Below are 17564 nucleotides of genomic sequence, written 5' to 3'. Positions count from 1 at the left end.
GTGTACGCATGTAGTAGTGTACGTCACCTCTGTAGTGTACCCGTGTAGTAGCGTACCTCACCTCTGTAGTGTACCCCTGTAATAGTGTACCCGTGTAGTAGTGTACCTCACCTCTGTAGTGTACCCGTGTAGTAGTGTACCTCACCTCTGTAGTGTACCCGTGTAGTAGTGTACCTCTCCTCTGTAGTGTACCCGTGTAGTAGCGTACCTCACCTCTGTAGTGTACCTGTGTAGTAGCGTACCTCACCTCTGTAGTGTACCCCTGTAGTAATGTACCTCACCTCTGTAGTGTACCCGTGTAGTAATGTACCTCACCTCTGTAGTGTACCCGTGTAGTAGTGTACGTCACCTCTGTAGTGTACCCGTGTAGTAGCGTACCCCTGTAATAGTGTACCCGTGTAGTAATGTACCTCACCTCTGTAGTGTACCCGTGTAGTAGTGTACGTCACCTCTGTAGTGTACCCGTGTAGTAGCGTACCTCGCCTCTGTAGTGTACCCCTGTAGTAGTGTACGTCACCTCTGTAGTGTACCCGTGTAGTAGTGTACGTCACCTCTGTAGTGTACCCGTGTAGTAATGTACCTCACCTCTGTAGTGTACCCGTGTAGTAGTGTACCTCACCTCTGTAGTGTACCCGTGTAGTAGTGTACCTCACCTCTGTAGTGTACCCGTGTAGTAGTGTACCTCACCTCTGTAGTGTACCCCTGTAATAGTGTACCCGTGTAGTAATGTACCTCACCTCTGTAGTGTACCCGTGTAGTAGTGTACCTCACCTCTGTAGTGTACCCGTGTAGTAGTGTACCTCACCTCTGTAGTGTACCCGTGTAGTAGTGTACCTCACCTCTGTAGTGTACCCGTGTAGTAGTGTACCTCACCTCTGTAGTGTACCCGTGTAGTAGTGTACCTCACCTCTGTAGTGTACCCGTGTAGTAGTGTACCTCACCTCTGTAGTGTACCCGTGTAGTAGTGTACCTCACCTCTGTAGTGTACCCGTGTAGTAGTGTACCTCACCTCTGTAGTGTACCCGTGTAGTAGTGTACCTCACCTCTGTAGTGTACCAGTGTAGTAGTGTACCTCACCTCTGTAGTGTACCCCTGTAATAGTGTACCCATGTAGTAGTGTACCTCACCTCTGTAGTGTACCTCACCTCTGTAGTGTACCTCACCTCTGTAGTGTACCCGTGTAGTAATGTACCTCACCTCTGTAGTGTACCCATGTAGTAGTGTACGTCAACGCTGTAGTGTACCCGTGTAGTAGCGTACCTCACCTCTGTAGTGTACCCCTGTAGTAGTGTACTTCACCTCTGTAGTGTAACCGTGTAGTAGAGTAAGTCACCTCTGTAGTGTAACCGTGTAGTAGAGTAAGTCACCTCTGTAGTGTACCCGTGTAGTAGCGTACCTCACCTCTGTAGTGTACCCCTGTAGTAGTGTACCTCACCTCTGTAGTGTACCCGTGTAGTAGTGTACCTCACCTCTGTAGTGTACCCGTGTAGTAGTGTACCTCACCTCTGTAGTGTACCCCTGTAATAGTGTACCCGTGTAGTAATGTACCTCACCTCTGTAGTGTACCCGTGTAGTAGTGTACCTCACCTCTGTAGTGTACCCGTGTAGTAATGTACCTCACCTCTGTAGTGTACCCGTGTAGTAGTGTACCTCACCTCTGTAGTGTACCCGTGTAGTAGTGTACGTCACCGCTGTAGTGTACCCGTGTAGTAGCGTACCTCACCTCTGTAGTGTACCCCTGTAGTAGCGTACTTCACCTCTGTAGTGTAACCGTGTAGTAGAGTAAGTCACCTCTGTAGTGTACCCGTGTAGTAGCGTACCTCACCTCTGTAGTGTACCCGTGTAGTAGTGTACCTCACCTCTGTAGTGTACCCGTGTAGTAGTGTACCTCACCTCTGTAGTGTACCCGTGTAGTAGTGTACCTCACCTCTGTAGTGTACCCGTGTAGTAGTGTACCTCACCTCTGTAGTGTACCCGTGTAGTAATGTACCTCACCTCTGTAGTGTACCCGTGTAGTAGTGTACCTCACCTCTGTAGTGTACCCGTGTAGTAGTGTACCTCACCTCTGTAGTGTACCCGTGTAGTAGGATACCTCACCTCTGTAGTGTACCCGTGTAGTAATGTACCTCACCTCTGTAGTGTACCCGTGTAGTAGCGTAAGTCACCGCTGTAGTGTACCCGTGTAGTAGCGTACCTCACCTCTGTAGTGTACCCCTGTAGTAGTGTACTTCACCTCTGTAGTGTACCCGTGTAGTAGTGTAAGTCACCTCTGTAGTGTACCCGTGTAGTAGTGTACCTCACCTCTGTAGTGTACCCGTGTAGTAGTGTACCCGTGTAGTAATGTACCTCACCTCTGTAGTGTACCCGTGTAGTAGTGTACCTCACCTCTGTAGTGTACCCCTGTAATAGTGTACCCGTGTAGTAATGTACCTCACCTCTGTAGTGTACCCGTGTAGTAGTGTACCTCACCTCTGTAGTGTACCCGTGTAGTAATGTACCTCACCTCTGTAGTGTACCCGTGTAGTAGTGTACCTCACCTCTGTAGTGTACCCGTGTAGTAGTGTACCTCACCTCTGTAGTGTACCCGTGTAGTAGTGTACCTCACCTCTGTAGTGTACCCGTGTAGTAGTGTACCTCACCTCTGTAGTGTACCCGTGTAGTAGTGTACCTCACCTCTAGTGTACCCGTGTAGTAGTGTACCTCACCTCTGTAGTGTACCCGTGTAGTAGCGTACCTCACCTCTGTAGTGTACCCGTGTAGTAGCGTACCTCACCTCTGTAGTGTACCCGTGTAGTAGCGTACCTCACCTCTGTAGTGTACCCGTGTAGTAGCGTACCTCACCTCTGTAGTGTACCCGTGTAGTAGTGTACCTCACCTCTGTAGTGTACCCGTGTAGTAGCGTACCTCACCTCTGTAGTGTACCCGTGTAGTAGCGTACCTCACCTCTGTAGTGTACCCGTGTAGTAGCGTACCTCACCTCTGTAGTGTACCCGTGTAGTAGCGTACCTCACCTCTGTAGTGTACCCGTGTAGTAGCGTACCTCACCTCTGTAGTGTACCCGTGTAGTAGCGTACCTCACCTCTGTAGTGTACCCGTGTAGTAGTGTACCTCACCTCTGTAGTGTACCCGTGTAGTAGTGTACCTCACCTCTGTAGTGTACCCGTGTAGTAGTGTACCTCACCTCTGTAGTGTACCCGTGTAGTAGCGTACCTCACCTCTGTAGTGTACCCGTGTAGTAGTGTACCTCACCTCTGTAGTGTACCCGTGTAGTAGTGTACCTCACCTCTGTAGTGTACCCGTGTAGTAGTGTACCTCACCTCTGTAGTGTACCCGTGTAGTAGTGTACCTCACCTCTGTAGTGTACCCGTGTAGTAGTGTACCTCACCTCTGTAGTGTACCCGTGTAGTAGTGTACCTCACCTCTGTAGTGTACCCGTGTAGTAGTGTACCTCACCTCTGTAGTGTACCCGTGTAGTAGTGTACCTCACCTCTGTAGTGTACCCGTGTAGTAGCGTACCTCACCTCTGTAGTGTACCCGTGTAGTAGCGTACCTCACCTCTGTAGTGTACCCCTGTAATAGTGTACCCGTGTAGTAATGTACCTCACCTCTGTAGTGTACCCGTGTAGTAGTGTACCTCACCTCTGTAGTGTACCCGTGTAGTAGGATACCTCACCTCTGTAGTGTACCCGTGTAGTAGGGTACCTCACCTCTGTAGTGTACCCGTGTAGTAGCGTACGTCACCTCTGTAGTGTACCCGTGTAGTAGGGTACCTCACCTCTGTAGTGTACCCGTGTAGTAGAGTACCTCACCTCTGTAGTGTACCCGTGTAGTAGCGTACCTCACCTCTGTAGTGTACCCGTGTAGTAGCGTACCTCACCTCTGTAGTGTATCCGTGTAGTAGCGTACCTCACCTCTGTAGTGTACCCCTGTAGTAGTGTACTTCACCTCTGTAGTGTACCCGTGTAGTAGTGTACCTCACCTCTGTAGTGTACCCGTGTAGTAGTGTACCCGTGTAGTAATGTACCTCACCTCTGTAGTGTACCCGTGTAGTAGTGTACCTCACCTCTGTAGTGTACCCCTGTAATAGTGTACCCGTGTAGTAATGTACCTCACCTCTGTAGTGTACCCGTGTAGTAGTGTACCTCACCTCTGTAGTGTACCCGTGTAGTAATGTACCTCACCTCTGTAGTGTACCCGTGTAGTAGTGTACCTCACCTCTGTAGTGTACCCGTGTAGTAGTGTACCTCACCTCTGTAGTGTACCCGTGTAGTAGTGTACCTCACCTCTGTAGTGTACCCGTGTAGTAGTGTACCTCACCTCTGTAGTGTACCCGTGTAGTAGTGTACCTCACCTCTGTAGTGTACCCGTGTAGTAGTGTACCTCAACTCTGTAGTGTACCCGTGTAGTAGTGTACCTCACCTCTAGTGTACCCGTGTAGTAGTGTACCTCACCTCTGTAGTGTACCCGTGTAGTAGTGTACCTCACCTCTGTAGTGTACCCGTGTAGTAGTGTACCTCACCTCTGTAGTGTACCCGTGTAGTAGCGTACCTCACCTCTGTAGTGTACCCGTGTAGTAGCGTACCTCACCTCTGTAGTGTACCCGTGTAGTAGCGTACCTCACCTCTGTAGTGTACCCGTGTAGTAGCGTACCTCACCTCTGTAGTGTACCCGTGTAGTAGCGTACCTCACCTCTGTAGTGTACCCGTGTAGTAGCGTACCTCACCTCTGTAGTGTACCCGTGTAGTAGCGTACCTCACCTCTGTAGTGTACCCGTGTAGTAGTGTACGTCACCTCTGTAGTGTACCCGTGTAGTAGCGTACCTCACCTCTGTAGTGTACCCCTGTAATAGTGTACCCGTGTAGTAATGTACCTCACCTCTGTAGTGTACCCATGTAGTAGTGTACCTCACCTCTGTAGTGTACCCGTGTAGTAGGATACCTCACCTCTGTAGTGTACCCGTGTAGTAGGGTACCTTACCTCTGTAGTGTACCCGTGTAGTAGGGTACCTCACCTCTGTAGTGTACCCGTGTAGTAGCGTACCTCACCTCTGTAGTGTACCCGTGTAGTAGCGTACCTCACCTCTGTAGTGTACCCTTGTAGTAGCGTACCTCACCTCTGTAGTGTACGCCTGTAATAGTGTACCCGTGTAGTAATGTACCTCACCTCTGTAGTGTACCCGTGTAGTAGTGTACCTCACCTCTGTAGTGTACCCGTGTAGTAGGATACCTCACCTCTGTAGTGTACCCGTGTAGTAGGGTACCTCACCTCTGTAGTGTACCCGTGTAGTAGCGTACGTCACCTCTGTAGTGTACCCGTGTAGTAGCGTACCTCACCTCTGTAGTGTACCCGTGTAGTAATGTACCTCACCTCTGTAGTGTACCCGTGTAGTAATGAACCTCACCTCTGTAGTGTACCCGTGTAGTAGTGTACGTCACCTCTGTAGTGTACCCGTGTAGTAGCGTACCTCACCTCTGTAGTGTACCCCTGTAGTAGTGTACTTCACCTCTGTAGTGTACCCGTGTAGTAGCGTACGTCACCTCTGTAGTGTACCCGTGTAGTAGCGTACCTCACCTCTGTAGTGTACCCGTGTAGTAATGTACCTCACCTCTGTAGTGTACCTGTGTAGTAGTGTACCTCACCTCTGTAGTGTACCCGTGTAGTAGGGTACCTCACCTCTGTAGTGTACCCGTGTAGTAGCGTACCTCACCTCTGTAGTGTACCCCTGTAGTAGTGTACCTTATCTCTGTAGTGTACCTCACTTCTGTAGTGTACCCCTGTAGTAGTGTACCTCACCTCTGTAGTGTACCCCACCTCTGTAGTGTACCCCTGTAGTAGTGTACCTCACCTCTGTAGTGTACCCCTGTAGTAGTGTACCTCACTTCTGTAGTGTACCCCTGTAGTAGTGTACCTCAACTCTGTAGTGTACCCCTGTAGTAGTGTACGTCACCTCTGTAGTGTACCCCTGTAATAGTGTACCCGTGTAGTAATGTACCTCACCTCTGTAGTGTACCCGTGTAGTAGGATACCTCACCTCTGTAGTGTACCCGTGTAGTAGGATACCTCACCTCTGTAGTGTACCCGTGTAGTAGGATACCTCACCTCTGTAGTGTACCCGTGTAGTAGGATACCTCACCTCTGTAGTGTACCCGTGTAGTAGTGTACCTCACCTCTGTAGTGTACCCTTGTAGTAGTGTACCTCACCTCTGTAGTGTACCCGTGTAGTAGGATACCTCACCTCTGTAGTGTACCCGTGTAGTAGTGTACCTCACATCTGTAGTGTAGTAGTGTACCTCACCTCTGTAGTGTACCCCTGTAGTAATGTACCTCACCTCTGTAGTGTACCCGTGTAGTAGTGTACGTCACCTCTGTAGTGTACCCGTGTAGTAGCGTACGTCACCTCTGTAGTGTACCCGTGTAGTAGCGTACCTCACCTCTGTAGTGTACCCCTGTAATAGTGTACCCGTGTAGTAATGTACCTCACCTCTGTAGTGTACCCGTGTAGTAGTGTACCACACCTCTGTAGTGTACCCGTGTAGTAGGATACCTCACCTCTGTAGTGTACCCGTGTAGTAGGGTACCACACCTCTGTAGTGTACCCGTGTAGTAGAGTACCTCACCTCTGTAGTGTACCCGTGTAGTAGCGTACGTCACCTCTCTAGTCTACCCGTGTAGTAGCGTACCTCACCTCTGTAGTGTACCCGTGTAGTAGCGTACCTCACCTCTGTAGTGTACCCGTGTAGTAGCGTACCTCACCTCTGTAGTGTACCCGTGTAGTAATGTACCTCACCTCTGTAGTGTACCCGTGTAGTAATGTACCTCACCTCTGTAGTGTACCCGTGTAGTAGCGTACGTCACCGCTGTAGTGTACCCGTGTAGTAGCGTACGTCACCGCTGTAGTGTACCCGTGTAGTAGCGTACCTCACCTCTGTAGTGTACCCCTGTAGTAGTGTACTTCACCTCTGTAGTGTACCCGTGTAGTAGTGTAAGTCACCTCTGTAGTGTACCCGTGTAGTAGTGTACCTCACCTCTGTAGTGTACCCGTGTAGTAATGTACCTCACCTCTGTAGTGTACCCGTGTAGTAGTGTACCTCACCTCTGTAGTGTACCCGTGTAGTAGGATACCTCACCTCTGTAGTGTACCCGTGTAGTAGGGTACCTCACCTCTGTAGTGTACCCGTGTAGTAGAGTACCTCACCTCTGTAGTGTACCCGTGTAGTAGCGTACGTCACCTCTGTAGTGTACCCGTGTAGTAGCGTACCTCACCTCTGTAGTGTACCCGTGTAGTTGCGTACCTCACCTCTGTAGTGTACCCGTGTAGTAGCGTACCTCACCTCTGTAGTGTACCCGTGTAGTAATGTACCTCACCTCTGTAGTGTACCCGTGTAGTAGTGTACCTCGCCTCTGTAGTGTACCCGTGTAGTAGCGTACCTCACCTCTGTAGTGTACCCGTGTAGTAATGTACATCACCTCTGTAGTGTACCCGTGTAGTAGTGTACCTCACCTCTGTAGTGTACCCGTGTAGTAGTGTACCTCACCTCTGTAGTGTACCCGTGTAGTAGCGTACCTCACCTCTGTAGTGTACCCCTGTAATAGTGTACCCGTGTAGTAATGTACCTCACCTCTGTAGTGTACCCGTGTAGTAGTGTACCTCACCTCTGTAGTGTACCCATGTAGTAGGATACCTCATCTCTGTAGTGTACCCGTGTAGTAGGGTACCTCACCTCTGTAGTGTACCCGTGTAGTAGCGTACGTCACCTCTGTAGTGTACCCGTGTAGTAGCGTACCTCACCTCTGTAGTGTACCCGTGTAGTAATGTACCTCACCTCTGTAGTGTACCCGTGTAGTAATGTACCTCACCTCTGTAGTGTACCCGTGTAGTAGTGTACGTCACCTCTGTAGTGTACCCGTGTAGTAGCGTACCTCACCTCTGTAGTGTACCCCTGTAGTAGTGTACTTCACCTCTGTAGTGTACCCGTGTAGTAGCGTACGTCACCTCTGTAGTGTACCCGTGTAGTAGCGTACCTCACCTCTGTAGTGTACCCGTGTAGTAGCGTACCTCACCTCTGTAGTGTACCCGTGTAGTAGCGTACCTCACCTCTGTAGTGTACCCTTGTAGTAATGTACCTCACCTCTGTAGTGTACCCGTGTAGTAGTGTACCTCACCTCTGTAGTGTACCCGTGTAGTAGCGTACCTCACCTCTGTAGTGTACCCCTGTAATAGTGTACCCGTGTAGTAATGTACCTCACCTCTGTAGTGTACCTGTGTAGTAACGTACCTCACCTCTGTAGTGTACCCCTGTAGTAGTGTACCTCACCTCTGTAGTTTACCTCACTTCTGTAGTGTACCCCTGTAGTAGTGTACCTCACCTCTGTAGTGTACCTCACTTCTGTAGTGTACCCCTCCTCTGTAGTGTACCCCTGTAGTATTGTACCTCACCTCTGTAGTGTACCCCTGTAGTAGTGTACCTCATTTCTGTAGTGTACCCCTGTAGTAGTGTACCTCAACTCTGTAGTGTACCCCTGTAGTAGTGTACGTCACCTCTGTAGTGTACCCGTGTAGTAGCGTACCTCACCTCTGTAGTGTACCCCTGTAATAGTGTACCCTTGTAGTAATGTACCTCACCTCTGTAGTGTACCCGTGTAGTAGGATACCTCACCTCTGTAGTGTACCCGTGTAGTAGGATACCTCACCTCTGTAGTGTACCCGTGTAGTAGGATACCTCACCTCTGTAGTGTACCCGTGTAGTAGGATACCTCACCTCTGTAGTGTACCCGTGTAGTAGTGTACCTCACTTCTGTAGTGTACCCCTGTAGTAGTGTACCTCAACTCTGTAGTGTACCTCACTTCTGTAGTGTACCTCACCTCTGTAGTGTACCCCTGTAGTAGTGTACCTCACCTCTGTAGTGTACCCCTGTAGTAGTTTACCTCACTTCTGTAGTGTACCTCACCTCTGTAGTGTACCCCTGTAGTAGTGTACCTCACCTCTGTAGTGTACCTCACTTCTGTAGTGTACCCGTGTAGTAGCGTACCTCACCTCTGTAGTGTACCCGTGTAGTAGGGTACCTCACCTCTGTAGTGTACCCCTGTAGTAGTGTACCTCACCTCTGTAGTGTACCCGTGTAGTAGTGTACCTCACCTCTGTAGTGTACCTCACCTCTGTAGTGTACCTCACCTCTGTAGTGTACCTCACTTCTGTAGTGTACCTCTGTAGTGTACCTCACTTCTGTAGTGTACCCCTGTAGTAGTGTACCTCACCTCTGTAGTGTACCCCTGTAGTAGTGTACCTCACCTCTGTAGTGTACCCCTGTAGTAGTGTACCTCACCTCTGTAGTGTACCCGTGTAGTAGTGTACTTCACCTCTGTAGTGTACGCATGTAGTAGTGTACGTCACCTCTGTAGTGTACCCGTGTAGTAGCGTACCTCACCTCTGTAGTGTACCCCTGTAATAGTGTACCCGTGTAGTAGTGTACCTCACCTCTGTAGTGTACCCGTGTAGTAGTGTACCTCACCTCTGTAGTGTACCCGTGTAGTAGTGTACCTCTCCTCTGTAGTGTACCCGTGTAGTAGCGTACCTCACCTCTGTAGTGTACCTGTGTAGTAGCGTACCTCACCTCTGTAGTGTACCCCTGTAGTAATGTACCTCACCTCTGTAGTGTACCCGTGTAGTAATGTACCTCACCTCTGTAGTGTACCCGTGTAGTAGTGTACGTCACCTCTGTAGTGTACCCGTGTAGTAGCGTACCCCTGTAATAGTGTACCCGTGTAGTAATGTACCTCACCTCTGTAGTGTACCCGTGTAGTAGTGTACGTCACCTCTGTAGTGTACCCGTGTAGTAGCGTACCTCGCCTCTGTAGTGTACCCCTGTAGTAGTGTACGTCACCTCTGTAGTGTACCCGTGTAGTAGTGTACGTCACCTCTGTAGTGTACCCGTGTAGTAATGTACCTCACCTCTGTAGTGTACCCGTGTAGTAGTGTACCTCACCTCTGTAGTGTACCCGTGTAGTAGTGTACCTCACCTCTGTAGTGTACCCGTGTAGTAGTGTACCTCACCTCTGTAGTGTACCCCTGTAATAGTGTACCCGTGTAGTAATGTACCTCACCTCTGTAGTGTACCCGTGTAGTAGTGTACCTCACCTCTGTAGTGTACCCGTGTAGTAGTGTACCTCACCTCTGTAGTGTACCCGTGTAGTAGTGTACCTCACCTCTGTAGTGTACCCGTGTAGTAGTGTACCTCACCTCTGTAGTGTACCCGTGTAGTAGTGTACCTCACCTCTGTAGTGTACCCGTGTAGTAGTGTACCTCACCTCTGTAGTGTACCCGTGTAGTAGTGTACCTCACCTCTGTAGTGTACCCGTGTAGTAGTGTACCTCACCTCTGTAGTGTACCCGTGTAGTAGTGTACCTCACCTCTGTAGTGTACCCGTGTAGTAGTGTACCTCACCTCTGTAGTGTACCCGTGTAGTAGTGTACCTCACCTCTGTAGTGTACCAGTGTAGTAGTGTACCTCACCTCTGTAGTGTACCCCTGTAATAGTGTACCCATGTAGTAGTGTACCTCACCTCTGTAGTGTACCTCACCTCTGTAGTGTACCTCACCTCTGTAGTGTACCCGTGTAGTAATGTACCTCACCTCTGTAGTGTACCCATGTAGTAGTGTACGTCAACGCTGTAGTGTACCCGTGTAGTAGCGTACCTCACCTCTGTAGTGTACCCCTGTAGTAGTGTACTTCACCTCTGTAGTGTAACCGTGTAGTAGAGTAAGTCACCTCTGTAGTGTAACCATGTAGTAGAGTAAGTCACCTCTGTAGTGTACCCGTGTAGTAGCGTACCTCACCTCTGTAGTGTACCCCTGTAGTAGTGTACCTCACCTCTGTAGTGTACCCGTGTAGTAGTGTACCTCACCTCTGTAGTGTACCCGTGTAGTAGTGTACCTCACCTCTGTAGTGTACCCCTGTAATAGTGTACCCGTGTAGTAATGTACCTCACCTCTGTAGTGTACCCGTGTAGTAGTGTACCTCACCTCTGTAGTGTACCCGTGTAGTAATGTACCTCACCTCTGTAGTGTACCCGTGTAGTAGTGTACCTCACCTCTGTAGTGTACCCGTGTAGTAGTGTACGTCACCGCTGTAGTGTACCCGTGTAGTAGCGTACCTCACCTCTGTAGTGTACCCCTGTAGTAGCGTACTTCACCTCTGTAGTGTAACCGTGTAGTAGAGTAAGTCACCTCTGTAGTGTACCCGTGTAGTAGCGTACCTCACCTCTGTAGTGTACCCGTGTAGTAGTGTACCTCACCTCTGTAGTGTACCCGTGTAGTAGTGTACCTCACCTCTGTAGTGTACCCGTGTAGTAGTGTACCTCACCTCTGTAGTGTACCCGTGTAGTAGTGTACCTCACCTCTGTAGTGTACCCGTGTAGTAGTGTACCTCACCTCTGTAGTGTACCCGTGTAGTAGTGTACCCGTGTAGTAATGTACCTCACCTCTGTAGTGTACCCGTGTAGTAGTGTACCTCACCTCTGTAGTGTACCCCTGTAATAGTGTACCCGTGTAGTAATGTACCTCACCTCTGTAGTGTACCCGTGTAGTAGTGTACCTCACCTCTGTAGTGTACCCGTGTAGTAATGTACCTCACCTCTGTAGTGTACCCGTGTAGTAGTGTACCTCACCTCTGTAGTGTACCCGTGTAGTAGTGTACCTCACCTCTGTAGTGTACCCGTGTAGTAGTGTACCTCACCTCTGTAGTGTACCCGTGTAGTAATGTACCTCACCTCTGTAGTGTACCCGTGTAGTAGTGTACCTCACCTCTGTAGTGTACCCGTGTAGTAGTGTACCTCACCTCTGTAGTGTACCCGTGTAGTAGGATACCTCACCTCTGTAGTGTACCCGTGTAGTAATGTACCTCACCTCTGTAGTGTACCCGTGTAGTAGCGTAAGTCACCGCTGTAGTGTACCCGTGTAGTAGCGTACCTCACCTCTGTAGTGTACCCCTGTAGTAGTGTACTTCACCTCTGTAGTGTACCCGTGTAGTAGTGTAAGTCACCTCTGTAGTGTACCCGTGTAGTAGTGTACCTCACCTCTGTAGTGTACCCGTGTAGTAGTGTACCCGTGTAGTAATGTACCTCACCTCTGTAGTGTACCCGTGTAGTAGTGTACCTCACCTCTGTAGTGTACCCCTGTAATAGTGTACCCGTGTAGTAATGTACCTCACCTCTGTAGTGTACCCGTGTAGTAGTGTACCTCACCTCTGTAGTGTACCCGTGTAGTAATGTACCTCACCTCTGTAGTGTACCCGTGTAGTAGTGTACCTCACCTCTGTAGTGTACCCGTGTAGTAGTGTACCTCACCTCTGTAGTGTACCCGTGTAGTAGTGTACCTCACCTCTGTAGTGTACCCGTGTAGTAGTGTACCTCACCTCTAGTGTACCCGTGTAGTAGTGTACCTCACCTCTGTAGTGTACCCGTGTAGTAGCGTACCTCACCTCTGTAGTGTACCCGTGTAGTAGCGTACCTCACCTCTGTAGTGTACCCGTGTAGTAGCGTACCTCACCTCTGTAGTGTACCCGTGTAGTAGCGTACCTCACCTCTGTAGTGTACCCGTGTAGTAGCGTACCTCACCTCTGTAGTGTACCCGTGTAGTAGCGTACCTCACCTCTGTAGTGTACCCGTGTAGTAGCGTACCTCACCTCTGTAGTGTACCCGTGTAGTAGCGTACCTCACCTCTGTAGTGTACCCGTGTAGTAGCGTACCTCACCTCTGTAGTGTACCCGTGTAGTAGCGTACCTCACCTCTGTAGTGTACCCGTGTAGTAGCGTACCTCACCTCTGTAGTGTACCCGTGTAGTAGCGTACCTCACCTCTGTAGTGTACCCGTGTAGTAGTGTACCTCACCTCTGTAGTGTACCCGTGTAGTAGTGTACCTCACCTCTGTAGTGTACCCGTGTAGTAGTGTACCTCACCTCTGTAGTGTACCCGTGTAGTAGCGTACCTCACCTCTGTAGTGTACCCGTGTAGTAGTGTACCTCACCTCTGTAGTGTACCCGTGTAGTAGCGTACCTCACCTCTGTAGTGTACCCGTGTAGTAGCGTACCTCACCTCTGTAGTGTACCCGTGTAGTAGCGTACCTCACCTCTGTAGTGTACCCCTGTAATAGTGTACCCGTGTAGTAATGTACCTCACCTCTGTAGTGTACCCGTGTAGTAGTGTACCTCACCTCTGTAGTGTACCCGTGTAGTAGGATACCTCACCTCTGTAGTGTACCCGTGTAGTAGGGTACCTCACCTCTGTAGTGTACCCGTGTAGTAGCGTACGTCACCTCTGTAGTGTACCCGTGTAGTAGGGTACCTCACCTCTGTAGTGTACCCGTGTAGTAGAGTACCTCACCTCTGTAGTGTACCCGTGTAGTAGCGTACCTCACCTCTGTAGTGTACCCGTGTAGTAGCGTACCTCACCTCTGTAGTGTATCCGTGTAGTAGCGTACCTCACCTCTGTAGTGTACCCCTGTAGTAGTGTACTTCACCTCTGTAGTGTACCCGTGTAGTAGTGTACCTCACCTCTGTAGTGTACCCGTGTAGTAATGTACCTCACCTCTGTAGTGTACCCGTGTAGTAGTGTACCTCACCTCTGTAGTGTACCCCTGTAATAGTGTACCCGTGTAGTAATGTACCTCACCTCTGTAGTGTACCCGTGTAGTAGTGTACCTCACCTCTGTAGTGTACCCGTGTAGTAATGTACCTCACCTCTGTAGTGTACCCGTGTAGTAGTGTACCTCACCTCTGTAGTGTACCCGTGTAGTAGTGTACCTCACCTCTGTAGTGTACCCGTGTAGTAGTGTACCTCACCTCTGTAGTGTACCCGTGTAGTAGTGTACCTCACCTCTGTAGTGTACCCGTGTAGTAGTGTACCTCACCTCTGTAGTGTACCCGTGTAGTAGTGTACCTCAACTCTGTAGTGTACCCGTGTAGTAGTGTACCTCACCTCTAGTGTACCCGTGTAGTAGTGTACCTCACCTCTGTAGTGTACCCGTGTAGTAGTGTACCTCACCTCTGTAGTGTACCCGTGTAGTAGCGTACCTCACCTCTGTAGTGTACCCGTGTAGTAGCGTACCTCACCTCTGTAGTGTACCCGTGTAGTAGCGTACCTCACCTCTGTAGTGTACCCGTGTAGTAGCGTACCTCACCTCTGTAGTGTACCCGTGTAGTAGCGTACCTCACCTCTGTAGTGTACCCGTGTAGTAGCGTACCTCACCTATGTAGTGTACCCGTGTAGTAGCGTACCTCACCTCTGTAGTGTACCCGTGTAGTAGCGTACCTCACCTCTGTAGTGTACCCGTGTAGTAGCGTACCTCACCTCTGTAGTGTACCCGTGTAGTAGCGTACCTCACCTCTGTAGTGTACCCGTGTAGTAGCGTACCTCACCTCTGTAGTGTACCCGTGTAGTAGCGTACCTCACCTCTGTAGTGTACCCGTGTAGTAGCGTACCTCACCTCTGTAGTGTACCCGTGTAGTAGTGTACGTCACCTCTGTAGTGTACCCGTGTAGTAGTGTACCTCACCTCTGTAGTGTACCCGTGTAGTAGTGTACCTCACCTCTGTAGTGTACCCCTGTAGTAGTGTACTTCACCTCTGTAGTGTACCCGTGTAGTAGTGTACCTCACCTCTGTAGTGTACCCGTGTAGTAGTGTACCCGTGTAGTAATGTACCTCACCTCTGTAGTGTACCCGTGTAGTAGTGTACCTCACCTCTGTAGTGTACCCGTGTAGTAGAGTACCTCACCTCTGTAGTGTACCCGTGTAGTAGCGTACCTCACCTCTGTAGTGTACCCGTGTAGTAGAGTACCTCACCTCTGTAGTGTACCCGTGTAGTAGCGTACCTCACCTCTGTAGTGTACCCGTGTAGTAGCGTACCTCACCTCTGTAGTGTATCCGTGTAGTAGCGTACCTCACCTCTGTAGTGTACCCCTGTAGTAGTGTACTTCACCTCTGTAGTGTACCCGTGTAGTAGTGTACCTCACCTCTGTAGTGTACCCGTGTAGTAGTGTACCCGTGTAGTAATGTACCTCACCTCTGTAGTGTACCCGTGTAGTAGTGTACCTCACCTCTGTAGTGTACCCCTGTAATAGTGTACCCGTGTAGTAATGTACCTCACCTCTGTAGTGTACCCGTGTAGTAGTGTACCTCACCTCTGTAGTGTACCCGTGTAGTAATGTACCTCACCTCTGTAGTGTACCCGTGTAGTAGTGTACCTCACCTCTGTAGTGTACCCGTGTAGTAGTGTACCTCACCTCTGTAGTGTACCCGTGTAGTAGTGTACCTCACCTCTGTAGTGTACCCGTGTAGTAGTGTACCTCACCTCTGTAGTGTACCCGTGTAGTAGTGTACCTCACCTCTGTAGTGTACCCGTGTAGTAGTGTACCTCAACTCTGTAGTGTACCCGTGTAGTAGTGTACCTCACCTCTAGTGTACCCGTGTAGTAGTGTACCTCACCTCTGTAGTGTACCCGTGTAGTAGTGTACCTCACCTCTGTAGTGTACCCGTGTAGTAGCGTACCTCACCTCTGTAGTGTACCCGTGTAGTAGCGTACCTCACCTCTGTAGTGTACCCGTGTAGTAGCGTACCTCACCTCTGTAGTGTACCCGTGTAGTAGCGTACCTCACCTCTGTAGTGTACCCGTGTAGTAGCGTACCTCACCTCTGTAGTGTACCCGTGTAGTAGCGTACCTCACCTATGTAGTGTACCCGTGTAGTAGCGTACCTCACCTCTGTAGTGTACCCGTGTAGTAGCGTACCTCACCTCTGTAGTGTACCCTTGTAGTAGCGTACCTCACCTCTGTAGTGTACCCGTGTAGTAATGTACCTCACCTCTGTAGTGTACCCGTGTAGTAGTGTACCTCACCTCTGTAGTGTACCCGTGTAGTAGGATACCTCACCTCTGTAGTGTACCCGTGTAGTAGGGTACCTCACCTCTGTAGTGTACCCGTGTAGTAGCGTACGTCACCTCTGTAGTGTACCCGTGTAGTAGCGTACCTCACCTCTGTAGTGTACCCGTGTAGTAATGAACCTCACCTCTGTAGTGTACCCGTGTAGTAATGAACCTCACCTCTGTAGTGTACCCGTGTAGTAGTGTACGTCACCTCTGTAGTGTACCCGTGTAGTAGCGTACCTCACCTCTGTAGTGTACCCCTGTAGTAGTGTACTTCACCTCTGTAGTGTACCCGTGTAGTAGCGTACGTCACCTCTGTAGTGTACCCGTGTAGTAGCGTACCTCACCTCTGTAGTGTACCCGTGTAGTAATGTACCTCACCTCTGTAGTGTACCTGTGTAGTAGTGTACCTCACCTCTGTAGTGTACCCGTGTAGTAGGGTACCTCACCTCTGTAGTGTACCCGTGTAGTAGCGTACCTCACCTCTGTAGTGTACCCCTGTAGTAGTGTACCTTATCTCTGTAGTGTACCTCACTTCTGTAGTGTACCCCTGTAGTAGTGTACCTCACCTCTGTAGTGTACCCCACCTCTGTAGTGTACCCCTGTAGTAGTGTACCTCACCTCTGTAGTGTACCCCTGTAGTAGTGTACCTCACTTCTGTAGTGTACCCCTGTAGTAGTGTACCTCAACTCTGTAGTGTACCCCTGTAGTAGTGTACGTCACCTCTGTAGTGTACCCCTGTAATAGTGTACCCGTGTAGTAATGTACCTCACCTCTGTAGTGTACCCGTGTAGTAGGATACCTCACCTCTGTAGTGTACCCGTGTAGTAGGATACCTCACCTCTGTAGTGTACCCGTGTAGTAGGATACCTCACCTCTGTAGTGTACCCGTGTAGTAGGATACCTCACCTCTGTAGTGTACCCGTGTAGTAGCGTACCTCACCTCTGTAGTGTACCTCACCTCTGTAGTGTACCTCACTTCTGTAGTGTACCCCTGTAGTAGTGTACCTCACCTCTGTAGTGTACCTCACCTCTGTAGTGTACCTCACTTCTGTAGTGTACCTCACCTCTGTAGTGTACCCCTGTAGTAGTGTACCTCACCTCTGTAGTGTACCCCTGTAGTAGTGTACCTCACCTCTGTAGTGTACCCCTGTAGTAGTGTACCTCACCTCTGTAGTGTACCCCTGTAGTAGTGTACCTCACCTCTGTAGTGTACCTCACCTCTGTAGTGTACCTCACTTCTGTAGTGTACCCGTGTAGTAGCGTACCTCACCTCTGTAGTGTACCCGTGTAGTAGGGTACCTCACCTCTATAGTGTACCCGTGTAGTAGGGTACCTCACCTCTGTAGTGTACCCGTGTAGTAGGGTACCTCACCTCTGTAGTGTACCCGTGTAGTAGTGTACCTCACCTTTGTAGTGTACCCATGTAGTAGCGTACCTCACCTCTGTAGTGTACCCCAGTAGTAGCGTACCTCACCTCTGTAGTGTACCTCACTTCTGTAGTGTACCCCTGTAGTAGTGTACCTCACCTCTGTAGTGTACCCCTGTAGTAGTGTACCTCACCTCTGTTGTGTACCCGTGTAGTAGTGTACTTCACCTCTGTAGTGTACGCGTGTAGTAGTGTACGTCACCTCTGTAGTGTACCCGTGTAGT

The sequence above is a fragment of the Leptodactylus fuscus genome, chromosome 5 (genome assembly GCF_031893055.1).
Source record: "Leptodactylus fuscus isolate aLepFus1 chromosome 5, aLepFus1.hap2, whole genome shotgun sequence".
NCBI lineage: Eukaryota > Metazoa > Chordata > Amphibia > Anura > Leptodactylidae > Leptodactylus > Leptodactylus fuscus.
This window is presented reverse-complemented; position numbering follows the sequence as displayed.